Consider the following 27,520-nt stretch of genomic DNA (forward strand, 5'->3'; position numbering starts at 1 on the left):
TTTCCAAAGCTCAATACCCCTTATGTCAAATCTCGAGTCTGTAGACCGAAAATTGACAGTGTTATTTAGTAGGGAAATGTACACACACACACACACACATTTTCACTTTTATAGATATATAGATTGGCTTCTTTTTTTTATTATTTACAAATCATTTATTTCTGATTTGTGTGGACTGTTCTGCTTTTCATTGAATGCCCAGAAAAAGTCCCTTCTGATTAAAGTTTACCAGTTTTAAAAAATAAAGGTATATTTTTTATTTAATCAGAAAGGCCATTTTTGTTGTATATATGTGAAGCAGAATGATTCGCACAAACCAGAATTTTTTAATAAGAGATTCATTCATATCTTTTATACGAGAATTTACGATGCTATAAAATTCCTACCTTAACAACTTATCATTGGGGACTTGTTCAAGAAATTGTCCATTACTGAATACATTTGAAGAAATCACCAAATAAGCAAGTCATTCAACTTTGACATTATCAATGATAATACCTACAACTTTAGCTTTGAGGTTATTTCTTTCAAAAGCTGTCCAATCTAATTCTGATATTTTTGATTTTAGCAGAATCCTTACCACTGTTGAACAATTCAATGAATCAATAAGATTTTCATCCCATCTAAATGATAAAAACTTGTGTCTACTTTTCTAGACCCAAAATTCACATTTACATTTCAAAAGAATGACATGGAAAACACTAAGAATTGGATTCTACATCTACTTTCTACTGATGATGATGAAGCAGAATCGGCAGGATACACTTCAAGCTCTGTTGAGGGTCAAGAAGATCAAAATGAAAGTAAAACTATCTATTTCAAGTCTACAGTAACAAATCAAAACTTAGAACAGATAGAAGCTGAGTTAAATCTGGGAACTGCAATTACAACAGAAATACAAGAATCACAATCTAAACTCAAAAGGAATAAACTCCTTATGGTTAAGTGCACAAAAAAATGTGGCCATTATGTAGCTTTACAACTCCTCGCACGAGGTGATGATCCATTTCAGTGGTGAAAATAAAGACAGATGACCTTAAACTATATCCGATGGTGAGGCTCCAGCTTGCAGGCTTTGGGGAGCGTGGAGCCACCCTTTAATTGCCATTGCTCCTAGGTCCACTCTGACCCAGAGTGGTAGTACCTGTTAGGGTCCCAACTATGGGTTAAATAGAAACCAACTTGAAATAAACAAATATATTCTATTAAAATATTGTTCTTCAAAATCACTGGATTCGGTATTAAATAACCTGAAAAGGGTTGATATGCCGTAAAACAGAAACAACCAGCCAACAAAACCACTGCTGAGTAAACTGATTCAAAATATTTAAGTACACCACTTTCATCTTGGAGGGGTGAAAGGCTCTTTAGTACAGGTGCTAATGTTTATGAACCTATGAGGAACAGGATGCATCATGAGAAGAAAGTCTGTTTCTACATTACAACTTAAAAGTAGACAACTTTAAATACTGAGGAGACTATGAGAGCAGAGGAGGCAAGTAGCTAGAATAGAAGAGGAAGTAGAGCAGCAGGTGCAGAAGTTCAGCTTATAGTTATTCACTTAAAGAATTACAATTTATACTTTGTAGTTGGTTTGTAATTTATTTTTCTTATCTAATTGTTTAATTATATGCATTTAAGAATTAGAATTTGTATTTTGTAATTTATTTAATAAAGACAGTCATAATAGTGGCCAGACATTTAAGTTAAATTAACTGTTACTATGTTAATGTGTCAAAGCTATCTGATGAGTCACTTGGCAGTGATGAAATGATTTAAATTTAATAGGAAAGAGAAAAGTAAATAATCGGTCGATTAATTTGCAGAGTGATTGATTAGGTTGATTACCTGCTGATTAATTGGTACACTCCTAATCACAAGTAGGTATTTGCAATTATTTGTAGATGGTTTTGAAACCATGAAATCTATTGAAAGGCGTTCAAAGGGAGATCGAGAATGGATTAAACGACCTGAGGGAGGTTTGAAGAATCTTGGTTTTAATTCAGCACATATTTGACATTCAGCACAAGTATGTTTAACATCTTCCATGGCAAATGGTAGATTCTTCTGTCTCGCAAAATGATTCAGCCTTGATACTCCTGGATGACAGAGCACTGCATGCTGATCTTTGTGATACTGAGCACAAAGTAGAGCATGAATGAGAAAGAGTATCTGCAGAGCTATTAAAAACCTGGTCTATATACCATAACATAAGAGTAGCTGGAAAGATCAAGTCCCCATCTAAGTAGTTTATCATTTTTAATGTGGTTTGGTGTCTGTGTGTTGAACATATATGAAGCGGCCTGTTGGTCAGTAATGATGGTAAAATATTGAGTAAGAAATCACGCCATTTATGCACAGATTCAACAATGGCTGCTGATTTACGTTCTACTGCTGAGTGTCAATACACCAACTACATCAAGGTCCTGGAAAAATATGCGACTGGATGTCCATTTTGAGAAAGGCAGGCTGCTAATGCTACTGCAAATGTATCTGTTTCTAGTGTGAATGGAACTTCATCCTTAATGGCTGCAACTGAAGCCCTACAAGTTTCATCTTTTATTGCGTGAAATTGATTTTTGAGTTTTTCAGTAAGAAGAAATAATGTAATGTGAAATTCGATTGGTGAAATTTTCTACCGATGGTGAATAGTATGAGAAGAGACCTAAGGCTCATTTGAGTGACTTGCTTCAGAATTGGTAATTCTTTTAGTGGTGTGAGTCTGTTGAGTCTGACTGGATCAGGACATTGTTCCATTTTCCAATAGGTGCCCTAAAAACTTGAGTTTGGTTATACCATATTCACATTTTTCAGTGTTCAGTTACAGATTAAGACGATCAACATCTTTTTCAAATGCTTTCATATTTTCAGCCAGTTCCTTATTTGTTTTTTCTTTTTTCTCCAATGACAATATCATCTATGTAGACAAGGTATCTTTGAGTTTGTGTTCTTGGATTATATTGTGCATAATGCGTTGAAACACAGCTACCGAGTTTGTTAATCCAAAAGGTAACCAAAGAAAGTTTGTATAGGTCTCCGTCAGCTTCGAATGCTGTATAAATCGTTTCACCTTTACAAATAGGGCTTTGGTAGTATGCAGACTTCAAATCTAATCAAAAATTTTATATTGCGATAGTTGGCGTATAATATTTGAGATTTTTGGGAGTGGAAAAGCATCAAGAAATGTATATCGATTAACAGTGGCAGAATAGTCAATGACGATGCAACGCTTATGTCTTTCATTCTGGATTACCAAGGCTTGGGCTCTCTATGGGAAATTAGATTTAGTTATAATTCCTTCTTTCAAGAGTTCTGTACTTCATTCCGAATAAATTCACGATCAGATGCAGAGTAATTCCTGCCTTTTGTTGCAATTGGTTTACAGTTATTTGATAAATTGGCAGAAAGAGCAGATGGCTCTATTTTCATCTGTGCGACGTCACAGATTTATAAGGGAGATACTTTTCCATTAAAGAGGAATTCTACACGGTTATGTAGCTGCATGAATTCTTGTCCAAATATAATAGGAGTACACAGTTTGGGTAGAATAGACAGATGCATATTAGGATACATTTGTCCATTAATTGCGATAGATGCAACACAACAACCTTGGGTTTTGCTTGTGAGGTTTGAGGAAGCCATACTACTGTGTCACTGTATATGAAGGCTGAGTGATCTCACGACATCCATTTTCATGAAACTAAGTGCTTCAGCTGTCTATCATAGCTTTCAGACAACTGCTGTTTATTGTTGCCTTGTTTATTGTGAGCGAGGTCTGCATTGAGATGAAGCTGTAAGAGCAATATAAGCAGAGCTAGTTATTATATTAGGAGGCGTCTGCTTTCTTTTAGACCAGCATACTTTAGAGAAATGGCCTCTCTTTCCACATGTAAGACAGTCAGCATTCCCAACAGGGCAATAGTTTTAAGAATGGTTTTCACGCCCACAGGATTGGCATTTGGCATAGTGAACTGCTTGATTAGTTCTAGAAAAAGCAGCACATTCTTAATTAATTCAGACATAGGATTATTTTTAGATTCTTCTGGGTACATATTGATATTGAATAAATTGTAATAAAAAATGAAAACCTTTTTAAATGAGGTTTTATTTTTAAGTCTATATGCTACACATCGCATCATAACAAAAATATTATTTTTAAATCAGTGGGACGTCTTTAAAATATTGCATTGCCATCATACGTTTATTTTTTTTATTTTTCTGAAAAGGAATTTGTGTAAACATTATTAAAGTTGATGAAAAGCAAATGCCAGATGTTTTCTGTTTCATTATAAATTTCTTATCTGAAAAAGTGTTGTGCATTGCAGCAGAGCAGTTTTAACAATGTTAAGCTTTCTTTTAAAAATATATTGTGTGCAATGAATAATTTTTGGTTTTGAAGGCTTAATTGGGTTTAAAAAGTAAAACTAGTGTTGCCCAAGCATGGATAACAATTTTTTTTTAAGTGTGTAAGACATTTCTTTTTAAAATCTCTCTCTCTCTCTCTCTCTCTCTCTCTCTCTCTCTAACATAAAGGAAAAAGAAAGTGTTTGGCACAGTCAGTGTTGTTTTTAGAACAACTACCAGCATACTTGAAAGTCATTTTTTTTTTTTACCCCCCTGCACTAATTTGATCCTTAGCTGCTTACGGTATTTTTTCGACAATAACTTGCTTGGGGTTATACAGAGTGTGATGCTGTAAGATTTGTACACAGTATCTTAAGTATTTTCTCACTATAATCCATATATACAAACTGAAATATGACTTTTTCTTTATTTAATAATGATAATAGTAAACTCATTTTTAAATTTCCTCTGCAGCATCTGATCTATCCGAGAAGGTTTTTTTTTTTTTTTTTTTTTTTTTTTTTTCAGAAATGGCTCTTCCCATTAAATATTTGTTTTGGGTGTGTCATCATTCCTAGTATTTATAAATTCTTACACATATTCTGCCCATTACTTGTTGTAAAAGTGTGTTTCATCAACTAGAATATGCATTCTCAGGTGGCCCCCATCAAATAACTCTTATGTTTTGTAAGATGACAAATCATAAAGGATTTAAAACATTTGAGATTTCCATTAAGTTGAGTTTAGTCAAAAAATTATTTGAAATAAACAAAAAGCAGAAATACAAGTATATTGCAAAATATTTCCTATTTTACACATACTTATTTCTTTGAGAACATCACCTCTTAGATGACAATACTTAATTTTTATCATTTTCATCAAGTACACCGTAAACAAGACCTATTGCGATTAGGAACTAGATTTCTAGGAAGCATCCTATATCAAAAGTTGTGTAGCAAGACATTTGTACACACTAGATTTAAAATTCTGCATGTTGGTACAGTCAGGGAAAACAAGGAGAAAGGTTTACCTGTTCATTTTAGTCTTTTCCTCATGCGAATTACTCTGTCTTTAGGCAGCATGTTAACAATTCATTATAGGTTTTTTAAAAATCCTTCAGTCACTTAGCGTAAACTCAGTTGATTTTAATCTTGTCCTTATAGTTCAAGCAAATACATAAAATTGTATAATGATGATTTCATAATCCTTCACCATAAACAAAACAGGTCTCCTGTTCATTTCTGGTTTCTTTGCAACACAGGAAAACTATAGAATTAGTTGCCCCTTTTCAGTCATCCATGCGTGAACGGACGTGGGTGTATGTGGCTTGATATGCCACGGATTTACACTATAACCTAGCTAACAAGAGACAGTGTTTTGGGTATCTATTCTAAGTGCTGGCTATGCATAGAATGATTTTTAAGAAACTTTTGGTTCCTTGTGACCTTTGCTTTTCCTGCTAAAAATGTATCATTTTCATTTTCCACTTACATGGATGTATTGACGATTGCATACCTTGATTGTGGATGGAGAAGGGGTGGAGGATCAGCTGACTGTCTGGTAGCTCAAACTAGGGTGGGGGGCTATGATTTCTCATTACAATACTCCCCAAATTTAATTTTCTTAAAGAAAGGCTTTAGGGGACTAAAAATGATAAAATTCCTTTTACAATATTTTTTTGTTTGCGATATAAAATGACTAGTATTGTACAAGAACATGGTCAACAAAACAAGAGTTAAAAAGTTTGTATAAAAGTTTTCTTTTAAACTGTTCCCTCTCTATCTACCTCCTCCTGCAATGCTCAATCATATAAAAGATGTTTTTATAAAATACATGTCAGAAATGCATAAGTTTACATTTTAAAGGTTGATGGAAAAGACTCACTATAAATGTTGATTCGTTTTGTTCCCATTGGAACCTCAAAATAATGAATATTACCAAAAGAAAAATGTCCAGACAAGAGATAATGTAGAAAAAGAGTATATTAACGTTGTCAGTGTGCCTTGTGTAGTTTTTTTTTTTTTACTTTTAGGTGAATATACAGACAACTGACCTTTTATATAAGAGACTAGCGGAGGTGCTCAGCACTGCCCGGGTATTTGGAGGTGTGTGTGTTGGGGGAGGGAGTAAATCAAAACAATTTAAAAAAAAAAACGATGATAAACTTTTTTAGAAAATCTGAAAAAACAGCATACATAATGGAAAAAGAAAGAACAAACTTTTAATAATCGAAAAATCGAGGTGTGTAAAAAAGAAAAAAAGGGGGGGGGCGAACGTGAAGCAGACAATGTTAAAATTTGATTTGTTAAAACAAATCAGAAAAACAACAAAAAAAAAAAAGATATCCTACATCATGATTCGAGCTTGCAACCTTTAGATAATGATGCTGCTCTTTAACCAACTGAGCTAAGAAAGGGCTGCTGAAATTGGGGCAGTTTTTATATTTAAACTAATTCAATGGACGTCATCATTGCCGCATGCATATATTATCTTTTCATGAAGGAACGATTTTTTGCTATCCTCCCTGTAAAAAAGGAATTAATGTTTTTAGCCAGTTTTTTGATATTTGTCATCCGAAGCTTTGAGCACCAAATGATACCTATCTGGAGAAAATCCGTGGCCTCTGTTGAAAGTTTTAGCGAGACATACAAGCACACACACATACATTTTGCCTTTTATATATGTAGACTAGCGGGGGTGCCCAGCACTGCCCGGGTGTTTGGAGGTGTGTGTGTGTTGGGGAGGGGGTAAATCAAAACAAAATCGGCTGTTTCAATATTAAAAAAAAAACGATGCTAAACAAAAACAGCGAACATGCAAAAACAAAAAAAATCGAGTGTATTGGGGGTAAATCATAACAATTAAAAAAAAACGTTATAAACTTCTTTAGAAAATCTGCAAAAAACAGTGTACGTGATGGAAAAAGAAAGAACGAACTGTTCCAATAATCAAAAAAATCGAGGTGTGTGTGTTAAACTTGTTAAAAAAATCAGCAAACGTGAAGCGGACCGTGATAAAACTTGTTAAAAAAAAATCGGAGAAAAAAAAAGATTACTTACATCACGATTCAAACTTGCAGTGATGCTGCTCTTTAACCAACTGAGCTAAGAAAGCATCGCTGAAATTGGGTCAGTTTTTATAATATTTAAACTAATTCAATGGATGCCGTCATTGGCACATGTGTATATCGTTATCTTGTCATGAAGGAATGATTTTTTGCTATCCTCCTTGCAAAAAAGCGTCTGGTTGAGGGTGAAGGAATTAATGTTTTTAGCCAGTTTTTCGATATTTGTCATCTGAAGGTTCGAGCTTCAGGTGAAAATCCGTCACCTATGTCGAAAGTTTTGCGACACTCACACACACATTTTGCCTTTTATATATATAGACTAGCGGGGGGGGGGGTACTCGGCGTTGCCGGGTGTTTGTAGGAGGGGGGGGGTAAGTAATAACCCTGTTTAAATATTATAAAAAAGACGATGTTAAAAAATCAGAAAAACCAAAACGGAAAAAAATGGCATAAATAAACCTGTCAAATCGAACCTGCAACCTTAAGGTAACGCTGTGCTAATAGAGGGGGGGGGGGTAAACTAAAGAATAAGCGAAGTAATAAAAAAACGTTGCCCGGGTGTTTAAAGGTGTGAAAGAAAAAAAGCTAGTTTTGGTCGGGAGGTGGGATTGAACCCGGAAGCCTTGACGCGGAGGTGGAAACAAAAGCCAACCACTTAACTGTCTCAACCACGAGTGAGAATAATTGATTAGTGGGTTATTCCAGCCCAATTCATCCAGCCCCGACACACCCCCTCTTGGATTTTTTCATATTTACACCATACAAACTTTGGGTTAAAACTAAGAGAAATCTGCAATTTCAGCCCAGTTGGATTTGAGGAACATATTTTTTTTCACAGTTGGTTTCGGCCTGGAAATCAAAAATTGCTATCTCATGACGTAGAATTTTCGACCCCGGGCGTTTTACAAAATTTACATTTTTGTTGCAAAAAATAAAGCTCTGGAGCTAAATATTCACACAGGTAAGGTTTTGTGGGCAAGGAATCCAAAAATCATGGTTAGAAAGATGGCAAATGAGAGGAAGTATCTTATTTTTACCATTTTAGGTGGTGTCGCAGCACTTTTTTAGAGCTTGTTTGGGGCAATATTTTGTTGAGAAAAAAAACATAACTGTGGTGCTTTGCCAGACTTCTCCTTTGGATTTTTAAAGTGACTTTGGGTTGGAAATTACAAAAATCAAATAAAACCTTTCGGCATATTTGACATTTCCAGACACTAAAGCCTCAAAATTGGCATTTTTATAAAAATTTAAGGACTTTTTGGTGAATTTGGCAACAATCTAATCTTAAGTTATGATCAATATCTAGAGCTGAAAAAGGACTTGGATTGACCCATTATAGCCCATTTTCATGATAGATTGTCAAATTACATCATATAAAAGGATATAGACCCCTACTTCATAGTCAAAATGGACAAAAAATAGTCGAAAATAAGACTGATGCATAATCTAGTTTATCGTTAGAAAAACTGTCAAACAAATATAAAACAAACATTTGTTATAACTCCAACTATCGACTTAATCCTTGTACCAGGCACAGTATCTCCCAGTTTATATCTCATTTGAAGTTTCTCTTGAACTGAAGCCATGTCTTCTTTGTCAATCTTTAGAAACATGATACGAGTGATCGATGATCTGCAAAAGTCTGCAACAGCATGAAAGGTGAGTATTTGGTCTTTTATTGGCCTTTGCAAGCTTGCACGGAGAACTTTGCGTTTGACAACCTCACCAATTCCATCACAGGGTGATTTGCCATGGCTAGTTGCAAAAAATGCCCAAGTTGCATCAATTCCAAAATCTGATGAGTGATGGCAAAGGTTAAGAAATGCTTTGAAGTTTTTATATTGGCCAGAGCAGCCATCGCTGAAGTACTCTACACTCTTGATCCAGGGAAATTTCTCTTTGATGTACAATATTACCATTCTTTGCAGTTCATGCACAAAACAGGTGTCATGCTCAAGGTCATCTGAAATGATGCATAATGAGATCTGTTGAAGTTTGGCATTATCTTTGTAATAAATTACCACTGGATGCATGATACACTGGTCTTTGTTCCAGTGATATTCCTGGATCTCATCTTGCACCACGTAGTGATAATTTTCCGCAAAGTTCAGGAGAAGGATACATTCGGTCTCAGTTATTTCTTCTCTTCACTTTTTTAGATACTGAGCTTGGCTCTTTGCTGTGAAGGAATGGGTCGTTAGATTATCAACACTGTATACCAACATCTCTATGAAGTCATCTACATCAGCCATCTGTGTCCGTAGCATTGTCCTATCCACACTCTCCCACTGACTATATGACCTCCCACTGTCAATTTCCAATTCAGTAAATTTATCTCTGATATACTTCTCTAGAGCAGGGAGACCTGGGAATTAGGACAACGGTGGACCATACATTCAAGACTATTGGTGTCGCAAACTACCAAGGCCATCAAATCTTTGTAAGTGATATTAAAATTGGGACTTTCAGTTGGTACATTAGCAGCACTCTCATCTCTGGATTCTTCAGCTTTCCTTCTGAAGTCAATGTAGTGTCTTTTGAGTTAAACTGAACAGGAAAAAGAACATTTAAATCAACATTTAAAAAAAGCAGCATAGGACATTATTCGGGTATCATATGATAGAGGAATTTGCTCTGACACTCAAACTTGATTACTCAGGTGGACATGATTCTGAACAGCTTAAATGCATCGATTGAAAGGATTTGCTGATTTAATGGTTTAGAAACCATGATCCAACTGTCCAAAAATTATAAACTGCACGGCACGATCGTATGATGTGTGCCTGAAGGTATAAATAAAAAGCATAATATCTTATTCCCACTGACTTTTTGGTAAACTGAGTCGACTCTACACTACCCCTAGTCACAATTCATCAACACATACAAATTAAAGAATACTGTTATCATGATCAGTACTATTCTACTGCACATTTTCAATTAGATCATAAAAGAGAAGGAAAGAGAGGGTTAGATCTTGCCTCAGTTTGATAATGAGCAGAATGTTATGCTTCAAATGAAAATGTGACCATTTCATTCAAATCTGAATGTTACCTTACATCTTTCCTCTAAATTTTAAGCTGTTGATATCTGCAAATCAAAAGATAATAGACAAAAGTTGTTTTTTTGAAAAACTCAAATGTCCAAAACTTGTACATAATTAAAATTGCTGTCCATATGTCCATATATGTGTCAAAATTCCTTTATTTTCTACTACTTTTTGTCCATTTTGACTATGAAGTAGGAGTCCATATCCTTTTATATGATGTAATTTGACAATCTATCATGAAAATGGGCTATAATGGGTCGATCCAAGTCCTTTTCAGCTCTAGATATTGATCATAACTTAAGATTAGATTGTTGCCAAATTCACCAAAAAGTCCTTAAATTTTTATAAAAATGCCAATTTTGAGGCTTTAGTGTCTGGAAATGTCAAATATGCCGAAAGGTTTTATTTGATTTTTGTAATTTCCAACCCAAAGTCACTTTAAAAATCCAAAGGAGAAGTCTGGCAAAGCACCACAGTTATGTTTTTTCTCAACAAAATATCGCCCCAAACAAGCTCTAAAAAAGTGCTGCGACACCACCTAAAATGGTAAAAATAAGATACTTCCTCTCATTTGCCATCTTTCTAACCATGATTTTTGGATTCCTTGCCCACAAAACCTTACCTGTGTGAATATTTAGCTCCAGAGCTTTATTTTTTGCAACAAAAATGTAAATTTTGTAAAACGCCCGGGGTCGAAAATTCTACGTCATGAGATAGCAATTTTTGATTTCCAGGCCTAAACCAACTGTGAAAAAAAATATGTTCCTCAAATCCAACTGGGCTGAAATTGCAGATTTCTCTTAGTTTTAACCCAAAGTTTGTATGGTGTAAATATGAAAAAAATCCAAGAGGAGGTGTGTCTGGGCTGGATGAAAAGTGTGTTAAGTTAAGGCTTATAAAGCGTGTGAAAGAGGTTTGATTGACAGGAAGACACTAAATGAGGTCATCGCGGGATCGTTACGATGACGTGACAGTATTTTTAGTTTTCGCTTCCCCCAGATGATGGGGGGCAGCTCCCCATTGTCCAAATCGAATAGCAATTGTCTGCTATATGGAGAAGCTCCACATTGATCAAAAGCTGGTTGCTTTCTGGACATTTCGGCACAAAAGCCGAGAACACAACCCGTTTGAATTTAGTTTCACTGTATTTATACTAAAAAGCAGGACAAACAGGGGACAAAACGAAATAGCATGAATCTTATGAAAGTCGATGTAAATAAATCTAGATGCGACCCGCGTTCCCAAATCATAGATATTATTATCTAGGGGGTATATAAACACTTCTAAGCGATAGTAATGACTCCGGGACCGCCGGCGAAAAAGCCTTTTCGAGACGCACAAAAAATGTGCCCGCGCATTTGCCTTTTATATTTATCAATTAAGAATTTGCAAATATTCCATACAAATACCTGACCAAAATTAAATGTAATAACAATCATCTTTTTTATTTAAAACATACTTTTCTGTGATTTTTTTGCCCATAAAAATCAATTTCATCAAATGGTTAATTTTCTAGATACATAATCCTAACAATTGTTCATTTGTTTTTCATTGCTATGAAAAAGATTGCCTCATCAATTTTTCCCTATTTATTTTGCTAGATTAATGTCAACATATCATTGTTCCTTCAGATTAAATGGAAGCAGTTACTTGCCCTTGAATAAAATGGGTTCACCATTATTACGATGTAGCCCTTGTAAGCTGAACATCTTTTATTTATACTAACCCAAACTTTAACAATATCATTTCTTAATGTACGATCGCTGAATATTTACAGTGAAATGGCAACAGCATTACTCTAAAACTCCTAATTTTTCAAAACTTAAAATTATGTTTTTGTAAATAAAATAAAAAACATTAAATATTAAAAACAGTAACTTTGTAGAGTATAGGACGGCCTGCTTATGTAATTGGCAATCCCATGCTCCATGTTGTAAGGTATGTGAAAGAAGCAAAGAACTAAGCTCTCATAATATTCCCCCTCCTAGTTAGCTAGGAACTAGAGGAAAGAAAAGAAAAATGGAGAAAAGCATGAATAGATAGGTGTGAGTGTGTCCACTGTGTACAAAACGAGAAAGAAGTTGCGACGTGAAAGGATATCAGGCAAAGAGTTCAAGGCTTGTGTAACTGGAATGGTCACAGGACAACGTTGCAAGTTTTGAGTGCGAGTGTTGCGGTCATAAACTGTATTGCCGCAAGTGTCAGCACATCAAGCTGAAGTTAGTTCACCTTGGCCATGAATGTGTCAACTACATGCTTACGGTTGCCGTGAGAGGAAGTAGTTTGTAGAAAACTGAAAAAGTATCCGTAGAAAACTGTTTCAACGTTGTTCAGGTGATCGGCGTAACCAGTGAGTCGGTCAGATCATGAACGCCCAGTGATGAGTTTATAGTGTGCATTTTGCAGTTAACTCATATTAGCTGGTGAAATTCAGGAGTTACAGTACTCAGTGAGCATCTTTTGTGAGTTGCTTGTCACGTTTGTTTCTAGAAAAGGTTGATATCCCGTAAGGTGTTGCTGGAAAGGGTTGATATGCCATAGCATATTGTAGAGGCTTGATATGCCGTAACACGTTGTTGAGGCTTGTTGTCCCCTGCTCCCTTCCATAATTATGTTGAAAACTGGAGTTGGAATAGCATGAGAATTGCTATTTGAGTTCTAGGTTGGTGAAAGAAGTGAAGGTCACGTAATGAAGACACAAAGTATACTGATATACGATAACAAATAAATGTAGATTTATTTACATTTAATTATAAATCAAGGTTGAAAGAGTTTGTAGCGAAAGATGAATGAGTAACATTACTTGCGTTTAGGCTTTAATATTCTTTGAGAGTTTGAACGTGGCCTGGCTATCACCAGAACTGGGAGAATGTTTCCATCACATCTGCATTGTCCTGAGGTCCATCGAAAAGAGAGAGAAGATACAAAACAGGCTGCATCGCCCCCTGACGGCAAGGCATGGTGTTACCAGAATTAAAGGGCGATAATCGTGCTTATCTTAAGGTCCTCCATTTGTGTCTGTGTGTCCACATGTGGAGAACTAAGCTCCCATAACTTATGCAGTTTAATCATTGAATACAACGTGAATAAAAAATATTAAACTTTAAAAATAAAAAAAGATCGGAGATAATTCCATGTTTATGATTCCCTGCAGGTTATTGCAACTTACCTTGTTATTTAATCCAAATTATCTTTGAAGAAAACAAAAAAATAGCATTTGGAGCTATCTCTTTTTTGATTTGCTTCTTTTTGCTTATATCGATTATCGATTTTACCTAATTAACTTGTTTTGGTTTGTACGATTAAACGTTTAAATTTGCTGTAATTTATTGTTTCAATGTTTAATGTAATTTTATTTTGTAGCGGTATTGGCAATAGCTGAAATAGGGGAATAAAGAGCTTACCTCGGATACGTCTGTTGTTGTGTTGTAGGATGAGCAGAAGAGAGTTCCAAGATGGCGTCCATGGGTTTTTATTGGCGTTGAACCCATGTAATTCTCGGGGAATCGAGTGTGGTCTCACACGATTATGCAAATATATAATTCCCGACCGCTATAAAGGCAGGACACTGGGAAGCAGTCAGGAAGTGTTTTGCAGATTGTGCGTAGGTGGTTCTGCCGGTTGGATTGTTCTTTGTGACGAACCACGAATCTGCGAGAAGCGAGTTTTCTTCTGCCTTTTTTTTTTTTTGTCACCTTCGTCTTACTCTACGGTCATTACAGCCCAAAAATCCCTCTCTTCTAGAGTTGGGCGGTGCATGGCAAAACTAACTATTTCCTATCTTTGTTCCTGATTTTTGCCTACTACATTTTGCTACAAGCTATTTCGGCTCGACTATGGCAAAGGTGCGGATAAGCAGTGATATCATCAAACTGTTCTCTGGCGAGCATGGCTGAAAAAAGTGAGGCTTGTCGCACAACTTCAGCAGGTGGATGATATAGCGAGTCTGCTACCTTTATATCTGAAAGGTGATGCACTGGCCCTCTACATGGAAATAGAGGAGGATGATCAAAAGAAGATAGACCAGATTGAGGCCAAATTAAAAGAGGCATTTACCGACGATGCACTTGCAGCATACAGAAAAATAACTATGGTCAGATGGGCTGGCGAACGTGTGGATGTTTACGCCAACAAAATCAGGCAGTTGGCTGGATTGGCCAGGTTCACATGAGATGGCCTAGAGAGACTCACAAAATTGATTTTCGTCACTGGATTCCCTGACATAATCTCAATTGTGCTTCAACAGGAGCCCTGACCATGGGGGAGCTAATGTCAAGAGCGAAAATTTTGACAATGACTGGTGAACAAAATCAGGACCTGGTTGTGGCCACATGCTCACCCAACGACAACAGGATCAAGAACATTCCTGTTAGTGTGATCTGTTTTAAATGCAATGTTAAAGGCCACCTTGCGAAGGACTGTCAAAAATAGGGAATATGATGTTACGGGTGCGGTGGGAGTGGACACTGGGCTCGTAACTGCTCGGGAAACAAGCAAGGGGAGAACGCATAAGTGCCAGTCTCCTTCCCCACCAAAATGCGAACACGACGCTCCCGGTGACAGGCATCCATGTTGACAGGACACGATGTTTGGCGCTTATTGATACAAGATGCTCTAGGACAATTTTGATTTCTAGGGATCGATACAATAAAAGCTCTACAGGATCAGTGTGGCTGGGCGTCAGGAAAAATATTAAATGTGCAGCCATTTCTATTAATGAACCGGATTTCACCGCCACCTTTGATCATCAAAGCCGAACGTGGACCTCATCGTGGAAGTGGTCTGAGGACCACCCCCCTGAAAGGCTACCCAATCAAGTGGCAGAACACCCAGTGCCAGCAGAAATCTGAAGAATACACACAGGAGCTTCACACCTGGATAGATAATGGTTAGCTTGTGCTGTACCCAAAGAATAAATTGGGACCCCCCTACCCAAAGGCCTAATTCCCCTGATGGCTGTGATACAGCATGACAAAACCAAAGTGCGCCTGGTGATGGACTACCGGGAGCTAAATCATTACATAGACATGTTTACGGCCAACACAGATGTTTGTGCGGCTAAGCTACGCAAATAGAGACAAAAAGGTGCAAACATGTCTCTACTGGACCTCAGGAGAGCATACCTACAAGTACGGGTCCATGAGATATTGTGGCCATACCAGACTGTGGAAATCGACGGGAAAAAATACTATCTGACCTGTTTGGGATTTGGCTTGAATGTGGCTCCCCTGATAATGAGAGCAATTGTCAGCGAAGCATTATCCCAGGAAGAAGTTTTAGGCCGCGCAACATCTGCTTACATTGATGACATTTTTGTCAATGAAGACGTGGTGTCCACGACCGTGTAAGAGAACACCTAGCGCAGTTCGAGTTGGAGTGCAAGAACCTGGGGCGGTTGAAGGACGGTGCACGGGTGCTGGGATTGGCGGTTGGGATGGAATGCAGTGAACTGCGGTGGAAGTGAGGAAATGCAATTCCAGAGGCTCCCAGTATTGTTACGCGATGAACAATGTTCTCCCTGTGTGGTCGACTTGTCGGGCACTTTCCGGTGTGTGGTTGGCTTTGTGTGGCTTGTGAAATACTCAGGAGAGTAAGTTCGGTAACAAAGGGCTGGGATGATGAAGCGAGGGTCGCTATACTGCATCGTATGATGTTCGAGATTTTAGAATCTGTGCAGCAGGATAATCCGGCACGGGGAAATTGGTGTGTAGACAGCAAAGAGCTGAGTGTATGGGTTGATGCTAGCTCCCTAGCAATTGGGGCAGCCTTGGAGATGCGTGAAACTGTGTTCGAAGACGCATGTTGGCTGCGACTTGAAGATGACACTCAACACATCAACTTAGCTGAGCTGGACGCCGTATTGAAAGGCATCAATTTGGCTTTTCAGTGGCAGGGCAAGGTGCTACACACAGACAGATTCTGTCTGCCTATACCATTCGGTCTTGGACATGCTAACTGGAAAGGCACAAGTACGCACCAAAGCAGCAAACGAGATGCTTATTAGGAGGTGACTAAGCACTCTCAAGGAGCTCGTGAAAGAGTACGGGCTGACAGTGGATGTGACACTGGTTCCATCAGCACGAAACATATGCTGACTGATTGACACGAGTACCACAACGGTGGTTTGAGGCGATGAAAATGAAAAATGGGCTTGACCTTATGATCAATGCGGTTCACACAGATGAGCTGGATTAGAGTCAAATCATGGTTATTCACAAAGGTAGTGGACATCTGGGGGTGCAACGCACTACCTACTTTGTCAGGAAAAGTTGCCCAACCACGACAAAAGCAACCGTTAAAACGGTCGTATGGAAATGTAAGGAATGTCAGTCCATTGACCCAGCGCCGGTCAAGTGGGAAAAGGGAAAGCTGGAAGTGAACGAGAATTGGCAGAGAATTGGAATGGATATCATGCATTATGGCACCTTCCATTTTTTTTTAACTCTAACAAATTGTGGTCCATCGCGTTTCTCCATTTGGAGGAAATTGGCGAGGCAGGACTCTGCAAGCGTGATTCATCAGTTGGAGGCAGTGTTTCTCGAACATGGCTCGCCGCATGAAATCCTTTTAGATAATGACACCGTTTTCTGGAGCAACGTGTTCCAAGCATTTGCACATAAATGGGGAGTTCACTTGTGATTCCGTTGCGCATATGCTCCAGCCGGGAATGGCATAGCGGAGCGATGTCACTGTACAGTGAAATGAATAGCAGCTAGAACGTGCTGTCTCATACAGGAGGCTGTCTACTGGTATAACATCATACCCAGAAACAACGTATCTCCCTTCATTGTGCCTGCCAACAGGATTTATCGATATGAAGTTCGAGTAAAGGAGACCAATCTCGCAACTGCATCCCCAGGTTCCAAGAACAGCGCTTACCAGGTTGGAGATCGTGTATGGGTCAAAAGACCGCAAAATCAATGTACCATTAGGTTCGGCAAGGGTGAGGTGACCAAGGTAGTCAGCCCTCAATCGATTTTAATGGATAGTGTGCCTCGCCACGTCAGTGTTAGTATGGAGGGAGGCTCGAACCCGTGATGTGAAGGCGGGAAAGAAAGTGAAAGAAAACGTGACATCTTAACGCTACGCTACGAAGCCATAGGAAGTGAAAAGCGTTCAAATTTATCAATATCAATCAAAAAGTTGACTTGCTAAGTGAATACACAGGTGCAGAAATGAACATTGGCTGAAGGCTAGTTCAGCTTTCCACTGTTTCATTTATTTTTTTCCCCACGATGTTCAGGAAAACTAGCTCCCCCACAAAAAGAGTGGCCAAACGAATAGCAATTGTCTAATATGAGGGGTTTCCCCCACATTGATCAAAGCTAATTGCTTTCTGGACATCCCAGCATAAAAGGCCGGGAAGTTGCCTTCACTTTCAATTCAGTTTGTTTTTTATATGAAAAACACGCGAGAGGATGGAATAGCATGAATTTTATAAAAGTCGATCAAAATAAATCTAGAGACAACGTTCCTTCCCAAATCGTAGATATTATAATCTGGGGAGTATAAGCTTTAAAACATAGTAACCCCACTGAGAATCCCAGCGGAAAAACAGCCTTTGCTAGACATACAAAAATGCGCTCAGCCATTTTGCATTTTCTATATAGATGCCGACACGCTCCATAACAGACATGAAGGGAAAATGGATAAACAAATATCTAAGGAAATGGCTGAAACCTTCGAGGAAAACCTTCAGTCTCTAGTGGAATGGGGACATAAATGGATGGTAACATACAATGTTTACAAGACTAAGTTTCTTTCCTTAAATAATTAGTGAAAGTCTTTTCAACCACTGATAGGCATGGCTAATGATACTCTATATAAAAGTTCTTCATTCAAACTTCAGAGAACATGAATTGGAACAAATATATTGAGGGCATTACCAAAACTGCTGTGAAGAAAGTGGGCTCTCTCTACTGTGCTAGAAAGTTACTTATGTTTGAGAGTATCCTGTACCTCTGTAAAGTAACCATTCGCTCATGCATGGAGTATTGTTGCCACATTTGGGCTGGTGCATCTGCTACTAGTCTCTCACTCCTAGACAGAGTGCAAAAATGAGTGGTCAACCTAATAGGTCTCACAGCATAAACCAAACTCCAACCTCTGTCCCATCGATGAAATGTTGCATTCCTGTGCTTTAGTTTACAAGTATTTTAATGGAAGGTGCTCTGACAAACTCCAAGCCCTTTTACCCTTGCCTCAACATAAATACCTTTGACAAACTCTTTTACCCCTGCCTCAACATAAATCTGACAAACCAAACAAGCAGCAAAATCCACCCTACATTGTAGAGATCCCAAGATGCTGGAAAACCTTCTACTCAATTAGACTTTGGAATTCCCTCCTAGGTATCTGCTTCCCCAATTGTACTGACATGCAGAAGTTATAGTGTAATGTGAACAGACATCTTGCTACTCAACTCCCTACATAATATCCCTGAAAATTTTGTTCCAAATAGTACATCTAAGAGGCATTATACCTTGTTTGGGTAAAATAATACAAAAATGTATAAATTATGTTTGTTTTTTGTTTTTTACTAGTTATCGTGTGTTAACTATTCTGTACTTTGACCCCAAATGAATTGCTGCTAGGTACGAGCAAAATGAATGCCAATGCTCAAAATGTATAAACATCTCTCCTTTTACTTAAAAATTCACCAAAAATCAGGAAATTACCCAATTTAAATGAAAATTTCAGTATTTATAAAATAATGATCACATTTTTATTTAAATCTTAGTGGAAATGTATCATTTTGTTTAAACAAAAAATACCTTTACTAAAGTTATGGTTTTCTGTAGTAAAAAAAAAAAAAAACGAATGAATTTATTTTTGCTTTTTTTATGAAAATACAGCAGCGTAAATTATACAATTTTTAAAAAATTATTTAATTTTTATGGGATCATTATGAAAAAAGCCCCTAAAGTCCGTATTAATGAATTCAATATAACTTGAAGAAAAATTAATTTCTCGAACTACTGATATTACCATTGAATTATGCATTGTTTATTTAATATTTTCACACAAAAAAAATTATAGTAGTAAAAATATTTTTACTTTTTTTTAAATTACAGATTTCGCATTATTTTTATATGCAAGATTTTAATAATTTCCTTGCTTGCATGAATGTGAAACTTTCGGCGTAACATAATTTTTATATAATCTTAAACAATAATTTTAAAAAAAAATTAATTTAAAAACAGGAACATAGAAAAATAATTAAATTAAAAAAATGATAAAAATTGATACAAACGTTCAGAATAGGAATGTACGGATGCACGTCTGGGGGGGGGGCTGACACCCCTACCTCCTTTTAATATCATGACTTCATTTTGAAACAGCGTTTCGATTGGCTGAAATTTTGGGCTTCCATATAATCAGGTTTACAAACCTTTATTTGTTGCATTTTGGCGAACGGCAGAATTACTTGCTTTTGGGGGGCTAATTAAGCTATTTTTTGTACAAACAAGGTGTTTTTTTTGTTGTTTTTTTTTATTTATCTTATGATTTTACTTTACTAATTATTTTTTAAATAGGCTCAGAAAACTAATATTTATCTTTTTAAAGGATTTTTACAATGAATTTATTTAACTTCAAAATTTAGCTGAATTGGTTAGTTCGCCATAAAAACATTTTTCATAATTGTTTTTTTTATTTTTCACATGTACAAATATTTTTCCCCCTTTAGGAGATTAACTTTAGTCTCTAATCTTTCAAATACAATCAAAAAGTAGTCGGAAACCTACAAAAGAATTATGATAAATCGGCTTTCAAAACTAGGTTCCCCTATCTTTATCCTCCCATTTTTTGCCCGTACCTAATTGCTACTGTCTGTGTTTGAAACGTCTGTCCTCATCAGATGAAACATAGTTTCCTTGTGTGATAAAAGAACAATGACTTCCCCAAACGAATAAACTTGAATATGAACAAATAGTCTAGCTAAATCACTAATGGTAGTTTAAGAACCCAATAAATTTAACAAAAACAGTCTTGTGTTGTTAACGTCTTCTATATTCTTCTGTTCTATGCTACTTATACTATTTTTCTTGCTCATTTACGTTTTCTCTTTTTTTCGTTTCTGAGCACCTGGTCCGTTCTTAGATTTCTGTACAACTCAACCTTTGGGAAAAAAAAAAAAAAATCAGAAATCCCATTATTGATTGGCTGAGTAGTTTTTCTGGCTCCATGTATTATTCTATGCATCCTCTACTGACTCATATTTTCAAATGCGCACAATAAACGTATTTTCTTCTTCTTCTTCTTCTTCTTCTTCTTCTTCTTCTTCTATATCTTCTCCATTCTCCACCCGCTGGTAACAGAAATCAGCAACTCTGCCCAACTTGCTGAAAAGTTCAATCTTATCATAACAGACGCTCCTGCTACTGTTGGTATGCACATGGGAAAGTGAATCCATCCTTTTACAACCAATAGTTGATTGACTATTATTTTTGAAATATGGTAAAATTTTTAAAGGTCAGAAATAGCATTCTTATCAACACTTTAAAACTTTCAAAATTATTTTCAAAACTTCACCATTTTAATATATTTGCCGATTTTTTTTTTTTTTTTTTTTTTTTTTTAACTAAAATTTGATTTATGTCCAAAATTCCCTCTAAAAAGCAAAAATAAAAACATCTTTCATGACGGAAAGAAAATGTCATCTTCCAAAAGTAGTTTTATTTTTAACTAAGAAAATCATTCGTATTATTTTGATTCTCCAGACTACTAATCTCATCTTGAGTGCTATTTTTACAACGTTTCGGTTAATGTAACCTCTGACCTTCAGGTGTATCTTGTCGAACTCGGGAATCTGCACAGAATTTCAAACAGAACCCTTTTACTTCACAGAGGTAACATGCGATCTTACCATCAACCGTGACTGGATAAAGGTCCTAAGTAATTTAGTTGTATTTTTCAAGATGAGATCAGTATTTCGAATAATTAAAATAATACAAAGAAGCAATCCTCATCTCGAAAATTCAGATATCTAATAAGAAAATCAAATTTTATGAATGAGCAAGAAGGGACAATCACATTGCCATGTTGAGGAAACAAAAGAAGATAACTACACAATACAAACCTGCATGGTCAGCCTTGTAATGTGAGGATTTCCCATTATTCACTTTAAATCATTTAAAAATGAATTTCTTTACCAAAATAAAACTACATGATTAATTTACATGATTTTTTTTTTTAATATGATCTTTTTATTACATGCATCATAAAGATTTTTTGGTACTTTTGTTTTTTAATATATGGGGAATTCAGAATAACCAAGATTAAAATTTCCTGAGGAATGAAGTCAAATATTACTTTCTATTCAACAGTTTAACACTTCCTCAAAAAATTATGGCAATATCATTAAGGAAGATTACATCTGAAAGTGTAGGGAAATATGTGTGGGGCAGGAGACTTCAGTGTTGAAAGAATAAATGCAAGTTCTTGCAGTTAAGTTAGCAAGGTCAGTTGTCAGGGATAGGCCAAAGAAAACATTCGAGGAAGTGATAAGAATAGACTCTAGAAAAAGAGATAAATAAAAGCTAGGTCAGAGAGTTCGGAAGTCAATTTCTAAAAGTCATCCAATACCTAAAACATGTAAGCCAAATGTCATATCGAATATGATGGTTTCAAAACTCTGTGGCCATGTTTTGAGATGCAAACAATTTTTCATTCTACAATGTCAGCCAGTATTTTGTGTAGTAACCGACTTGGCAAATGGGACCCACTCTTCAATAAAATAAAACTACATTTTCTCTAAATTATCAAGTTTTTTATCAAACGATGCAGGGCATTTATGAAGAGATTTATCATCATCATATTAACGTTTAGTAATTTGGGTGATATGCTAATAAAATGCAAATTTATGACCTAAATTTAAAAAAAAAAAAAAAAATTTTTTAATCTGTTTGCTCAAATGAGAGGATTTTATTTCATTTGTCAATCTTAATATTTCAAAAACTATATGCAAACTTGATGAAAATTGGAGTATAGATTGTGGACAATCATCTTAAACATGTTTACAGTTTGGATTGACTCGAGTTCTACTGTTAAGAAATGCACTGCTAGAATTTCCCCATTTCACTGTTTATTCAATTTTCATGACATCACATCTGTCAACTCCATCTCCAGTCACTCAATACTTGCACCATGAAATGGAACACCAAGGTAGTCATCTAATAATACATATAACCCTAACTAATTCAAAGACTGCAGTTTTGTTTTTGTCAAAAACAATGCATAGAGTAAGTTCTGTATGTAAACATAGCAATCATGGTGAAGAAGAACTAGATGATTTGTAACTGCTAAACACAGTGTAAAATTTCAGTCCACATTTTATTGAACCAATTGAAAGTTAGTGTTCAGAAATCAATTGAACCTGAACAAAATTAAGTTATGAAGGGAAGATCGATCCAGAAGAATTTACATCAAAATCAGTTCTGGCAAATAGCAAATAGGATCCTGAACAGAAACGTGCGTTCTATTCCAACCATTATCAATGGACCAGAGGTCATCTCGACAGCATTCAATAAGGCCAAACTATTTGCCAAAAACTTTGCGGCAAATTCTACGCTGTGCGATGAAGGCCATCAACTCCCCGTATTCCCTCCTATAACAGACAACACGCTATGCAACATACAAATATCTGTGTGTGAGGTCGCCAAGCTAATCAAGAACCTTCACTCCAGTAAAGCAACTGGTCCTGACGGTATTCCAATTATAGTGTTAAAAAAATTACAAGCAGAACTTGCCCCCATACTTACCAAACTGTTTAAGCGTTGTCTTAAGGAGAAGTGCTTCCCAACACCCTGGAAAACCTCATCATTATGCCCTGTATATAAGAATTCAGGTGATAAGTAATCCCCCTCACAGTACAGACCAATAAGTCTCCTGTGTGTCATAAATGATGTTCTCTCTGATTCTCTCTCCTCTGATCTTGAGCGCGTGGTACAGTGGGGAAAGAGGTGGCTGGTTACCTTTAATGCATCTAAGACCAAGCTCCTATCTCTACATCATAAACGCTCTGATCCTCATCTAGCATCAATTGAAATGGATGGATCTCTTCTAGGGGAGGCCCCATGTTTTGATAAGCTTCTGGGTTTGACCTTTACTCTTGATCTTAAATGGAACACATACATCAAGTCTGTGGCCAAGGTCGCTGGGAAAATGGTGGGATCCTTCTACCGTGCCAGAAGATATCTCACTAATGATGCAATTCTCTATCTATATAAGAGCCAAGTACGTCCAAAGATGGAATACTGCTGCCACATCTGGGCAGGAGCTGCTAAAAACAGCCTATCCTGCCTTGACAGAGTACAAAATAGACTTTGTGGCTTGGTGGGGGATGCCCTTTTCTCTTCCCTGCAACCTCTTTCCCACAGAAGAGACGTAGCGAGCCTGTCTTTGTTCTATCGTTATTTCCATGGCAAGTGCTCATCTGAGCTTCATTCTTTGGTCTCCCCTCGCCAATCTTTTTCAAAAAACACCCAACTAACAGAAACCACCGTCAATAATTTTCCCCACTCTTTATCCGTGCCTAAATCAAAACGTAATTCCACGAACAAAGCTTCTTTCTTAGAACTGCACGCCTGTGGAACTCTGTTCCGCTTGCCTGTTTCCCTCCGACTTTAACCTGGATGTCTTCAAATCCAACACAAACAAATTCCTGATGAACCGCCCCCCCCTAAGTAATAACACCTTACCAATTCTCCAATACTATTGCTACACTATCCCATTGAGTACTGCACACACAATAACCCTAATCCCCGAGTGGCCATTGGGCCTTGATAAGTGGTGAACTCCATGTAAAAAAAAAAAAAAAAAAAAAAAATCTTGCAGGCGACTGGGGACTGCCTGTAAATTTAATACCCCTTGACACTTCCTCCTTTGGGGGAAGACGGTTCAACCCACCTAGGGTGAAATCAATACAATAAACAAACAGGTAAATTAACAATGTTTGGAGTTATTTTCTGTCTTTTTATTGGTTCATCAGTGATTATCCGCTATTATTTCTACTTTGCAAGGTGAGTGAACATACATAGAATTTTCTGAAGCAATAATATGGAAGTAAAGAGACTTATTATTTGCAGGCATGGAAGAAGAATTTCTTAGCAGATATATTAATTGTGATGCAAAGGTTTATGGGCATATCTTCTTTCATTCTTATAAGCATAGTAAAGCTCTCATTTTACTAAACTAATAACTTGTAATTACAAATTTTAGAACACAGCTGTTATGAATGAAAGGTTTAAATGTGGGCTATATTTGGTTTAATTTAGTTTTATGCAAAAAGACCTTCACGAAAATTCACATACCTCTTAGTTTTGTGAAATTTTAATAATTGTTGTTAGATATTAATATTTCCCAAATTTCAGTTCCTTTGGGTTATTTTAAAGGGGGTATAATATGGGCACAGTCTTCCATTTGGAAATTTAAATATTTTAGATTTGATCCATAATCACTAATATTAATTAACCAAGATTATCTTAATTTTAATTTCTTCCCTAGATCACTTAAGCTTAACTTAAACAATGAAAATTATTTAATGGATTTTGATCAAAATTAGAGTAAGGTGTCATGGTGTTGTTACAGCTTCTTCGTTTACATGAATGAAATAAATTCAAATACGCAGTTAGTAGTGACGGGCACGACCCCCCCCTTCCTATTACTCACGATCATGCATGCTAAAAATAGCGATTTTTTTCCAACAACAAAGAAAAAATACATAAAAACTTCATTTTTCTGCAAACTAAACAAAAACGACCGACTTTTATTTTGGACAGAGAATAATATATACAAAGGCAATAAACACCCTAGACATTTTTGCCTGTAAGAAATCCAGCCTGAAATTAATTACTCATTTGTTTGTTTAATGAGCCAATTTCTGTAATGTGACTATATTTCCATAAAGTTAGCGATTTCATACCAAATGTTAAATTTGGCCTGAGAGCTAGGAGACACCCATCCCAACTTGATCTTGTCAAATCAGCGAGTCAAGTAGCTGTGGGAACCAGGATCAGCAGTACTCAAACAGCCCTTTACAGAGCTATTAATGTAATTCAAACCATTCGTTTAAGGACAACTCACAAAAGTAATGCTAAAGTAATACATTCTAATCTGTTTCCTGTCTCCTGGGACTCCCCTCACTCACACTCCCAATCCTGCAGCCTCTAGTGGCTCCAGCTCACTCCTGCAGCTTTCTTAGTTGGATGGTCGATTGGCACCTTTACCTTTCGACCCCCTGCAACAAAAGATTCAAAACATAAGGTTTAGTATCATTGTATGTTGCTTTTAAGAGTGTAGCGACCTGCTATAAATATTAAGTGATTGTACAAGCAGAGCGACATCTGTGGGGGTCGTCAGGCCTTTTTAGGAACTAACTTCCTCCACAAATAAATAAAAATAAAAAGAAGACTTACATGCAAAACAAACGGAGGTTTATTCACAGAAACCAACTATTAACAAATAAAATATAATTCTCTTTATGAGTTCAGAAGTCCTTTTTAAGTGTTCGTATAAAAATAGGAGAATGTCTTTTTTTGTTGAACTGTTCATATGTTAAAACATATTAAGAGAGGCAATAGGTAATGTTCGCCTGTGAAATTGTATGAAGCGCGCGGAGCGGTGAAAATGGAAAAGTGATAGTAACACGCGTGGAACGTCGGAATGAAAATACAGTTGAGAGAGAGATTTGATGCTTGTGTGTGCTTAAATACTATTTGGACCGGCTCCAGCGAGCTTAAGAAGAAAAGTTTAGAAAAATGTCCTTGGAGAAATCCCATTGGATGGAAACATCACGTGGGGTGCTCTGTACTACGTCCGCTCGTTTTGAGTCGATTTAATATATAAGGCCACGCCGGAATTTGCATGGGAGTTATTTTTTATTTTTCACGCGCCAACACAATCACACTGCGCGCCCAAATTGTATTTATTTTTATAACAATTTTTAATCCAAATCTTAACCGTGTCAACTGGCACACACCTCACAGCTTCGAGATTTGAAATTCATTTCCTCGTGTCTTGTCGGATCACAAGTCAGCTCTCTATCACGTGACAGTATATAAAAGGCAAAACCGGAAACACATTAACCCTCTTTCTAGCTGGTCTGCCCAACAGAAAACATCGCCTGGGGTTTTGGCCCCCAAGCCTAACGTGAGTACAAAACAAACTTCTCTTTTAACTACTATTTGTTTCCACGTGCGGTACCTTGAAACGAACATTCTTTGTCACGCTAAAGAACATGCATCAATACAACTCGTACTCACCCCCGTCAACACACCGGAGACTTTGCCTTTTGTTTCGACGACTACTGCTTGTAAACACGTGCGTGCACGAACAAGGAACTATTGGCAATGTGTCAATTCTATCTTGGAACATTCTTCTCTCTATCAACGAACTCTTCACGAAACATAACTAAATACAAATACATACATAGTCCTAGCGACCATACAAGACGTTACAAACATTAACTTTATTGGCAAAATATTCCTTTCCTGAACATTTTAGTTTTATCACTTTCATGACCCTCGTGCTACCAGCACACGCACAAATAAAAATACATTGAGTCAACACAATAACATCATTCGCCTTTCTTATATTAAATAAAAATCATATTGAACTTTTAAAATTCGCCTTTGTCTTAATGCCATTTCTGACCTTTTATTTTCATATTTTTGTTGGAGATTGGGAAACGTTTACCTATGCTCACATCACGCACGACCGTGATACTAGGCATCGGTGAATGTCGACCAAGTACCTCACAAGAGAACACAAAAGTGCAAAAAAATTAATAATTTAATTTGATCCACCCTGAGATTAGTATTCTTCTAGTTATATATTTTTTCGCTAGTATTTCTGTTTCTTTTGAAGTTTTTTTTTTTTTTTTTTCTGAAAAACCCTTGACCTGATCATTTGATGACTTTTTTTTCTTTTTTTTAAGGTCATCTTTTAGGGCACTGCCAAGCTTAAGAAGTAGTAGCAGCTGTTGTTGCAGTTTGTAAAGGGCTCTGTTGATTCTGAGAGGGAGCATTAACGATATAAGAATGTTAGTGTGGTGTCAGCAGTAG

At 36.7% G+C, this 27,520-nt stretch overlaps 1 protein-coding gene across 1 annotated transcript in view; it reads left to right on the forward strand.

The window, feature by feature from the left end:
- LOC145267175 (uncharacterized) overlaps positions 1-27,520 on the forward strand; it is a 496,153-nt gene that overhangs the window by 346,662 nt on the left and 121,971 nt on the right. The gene's annotated exons all lie outside the window — the stretch shown is intronic.

Source organism: Euprymna scolopes, chromosome 42 (assembly GCF_053919585.1).
Source record: "Euprymna scolopes isolate OS-2025 chromosome 42, ASM5391958v1, whole genome shotgun sequence".
Taxonomy (NCBI): Eukaryota; Metazoa; Mollusca; class Cephalopoda; order Sepiida; family Sepiolidae; genus Euprymna; species Euprymna scolopes.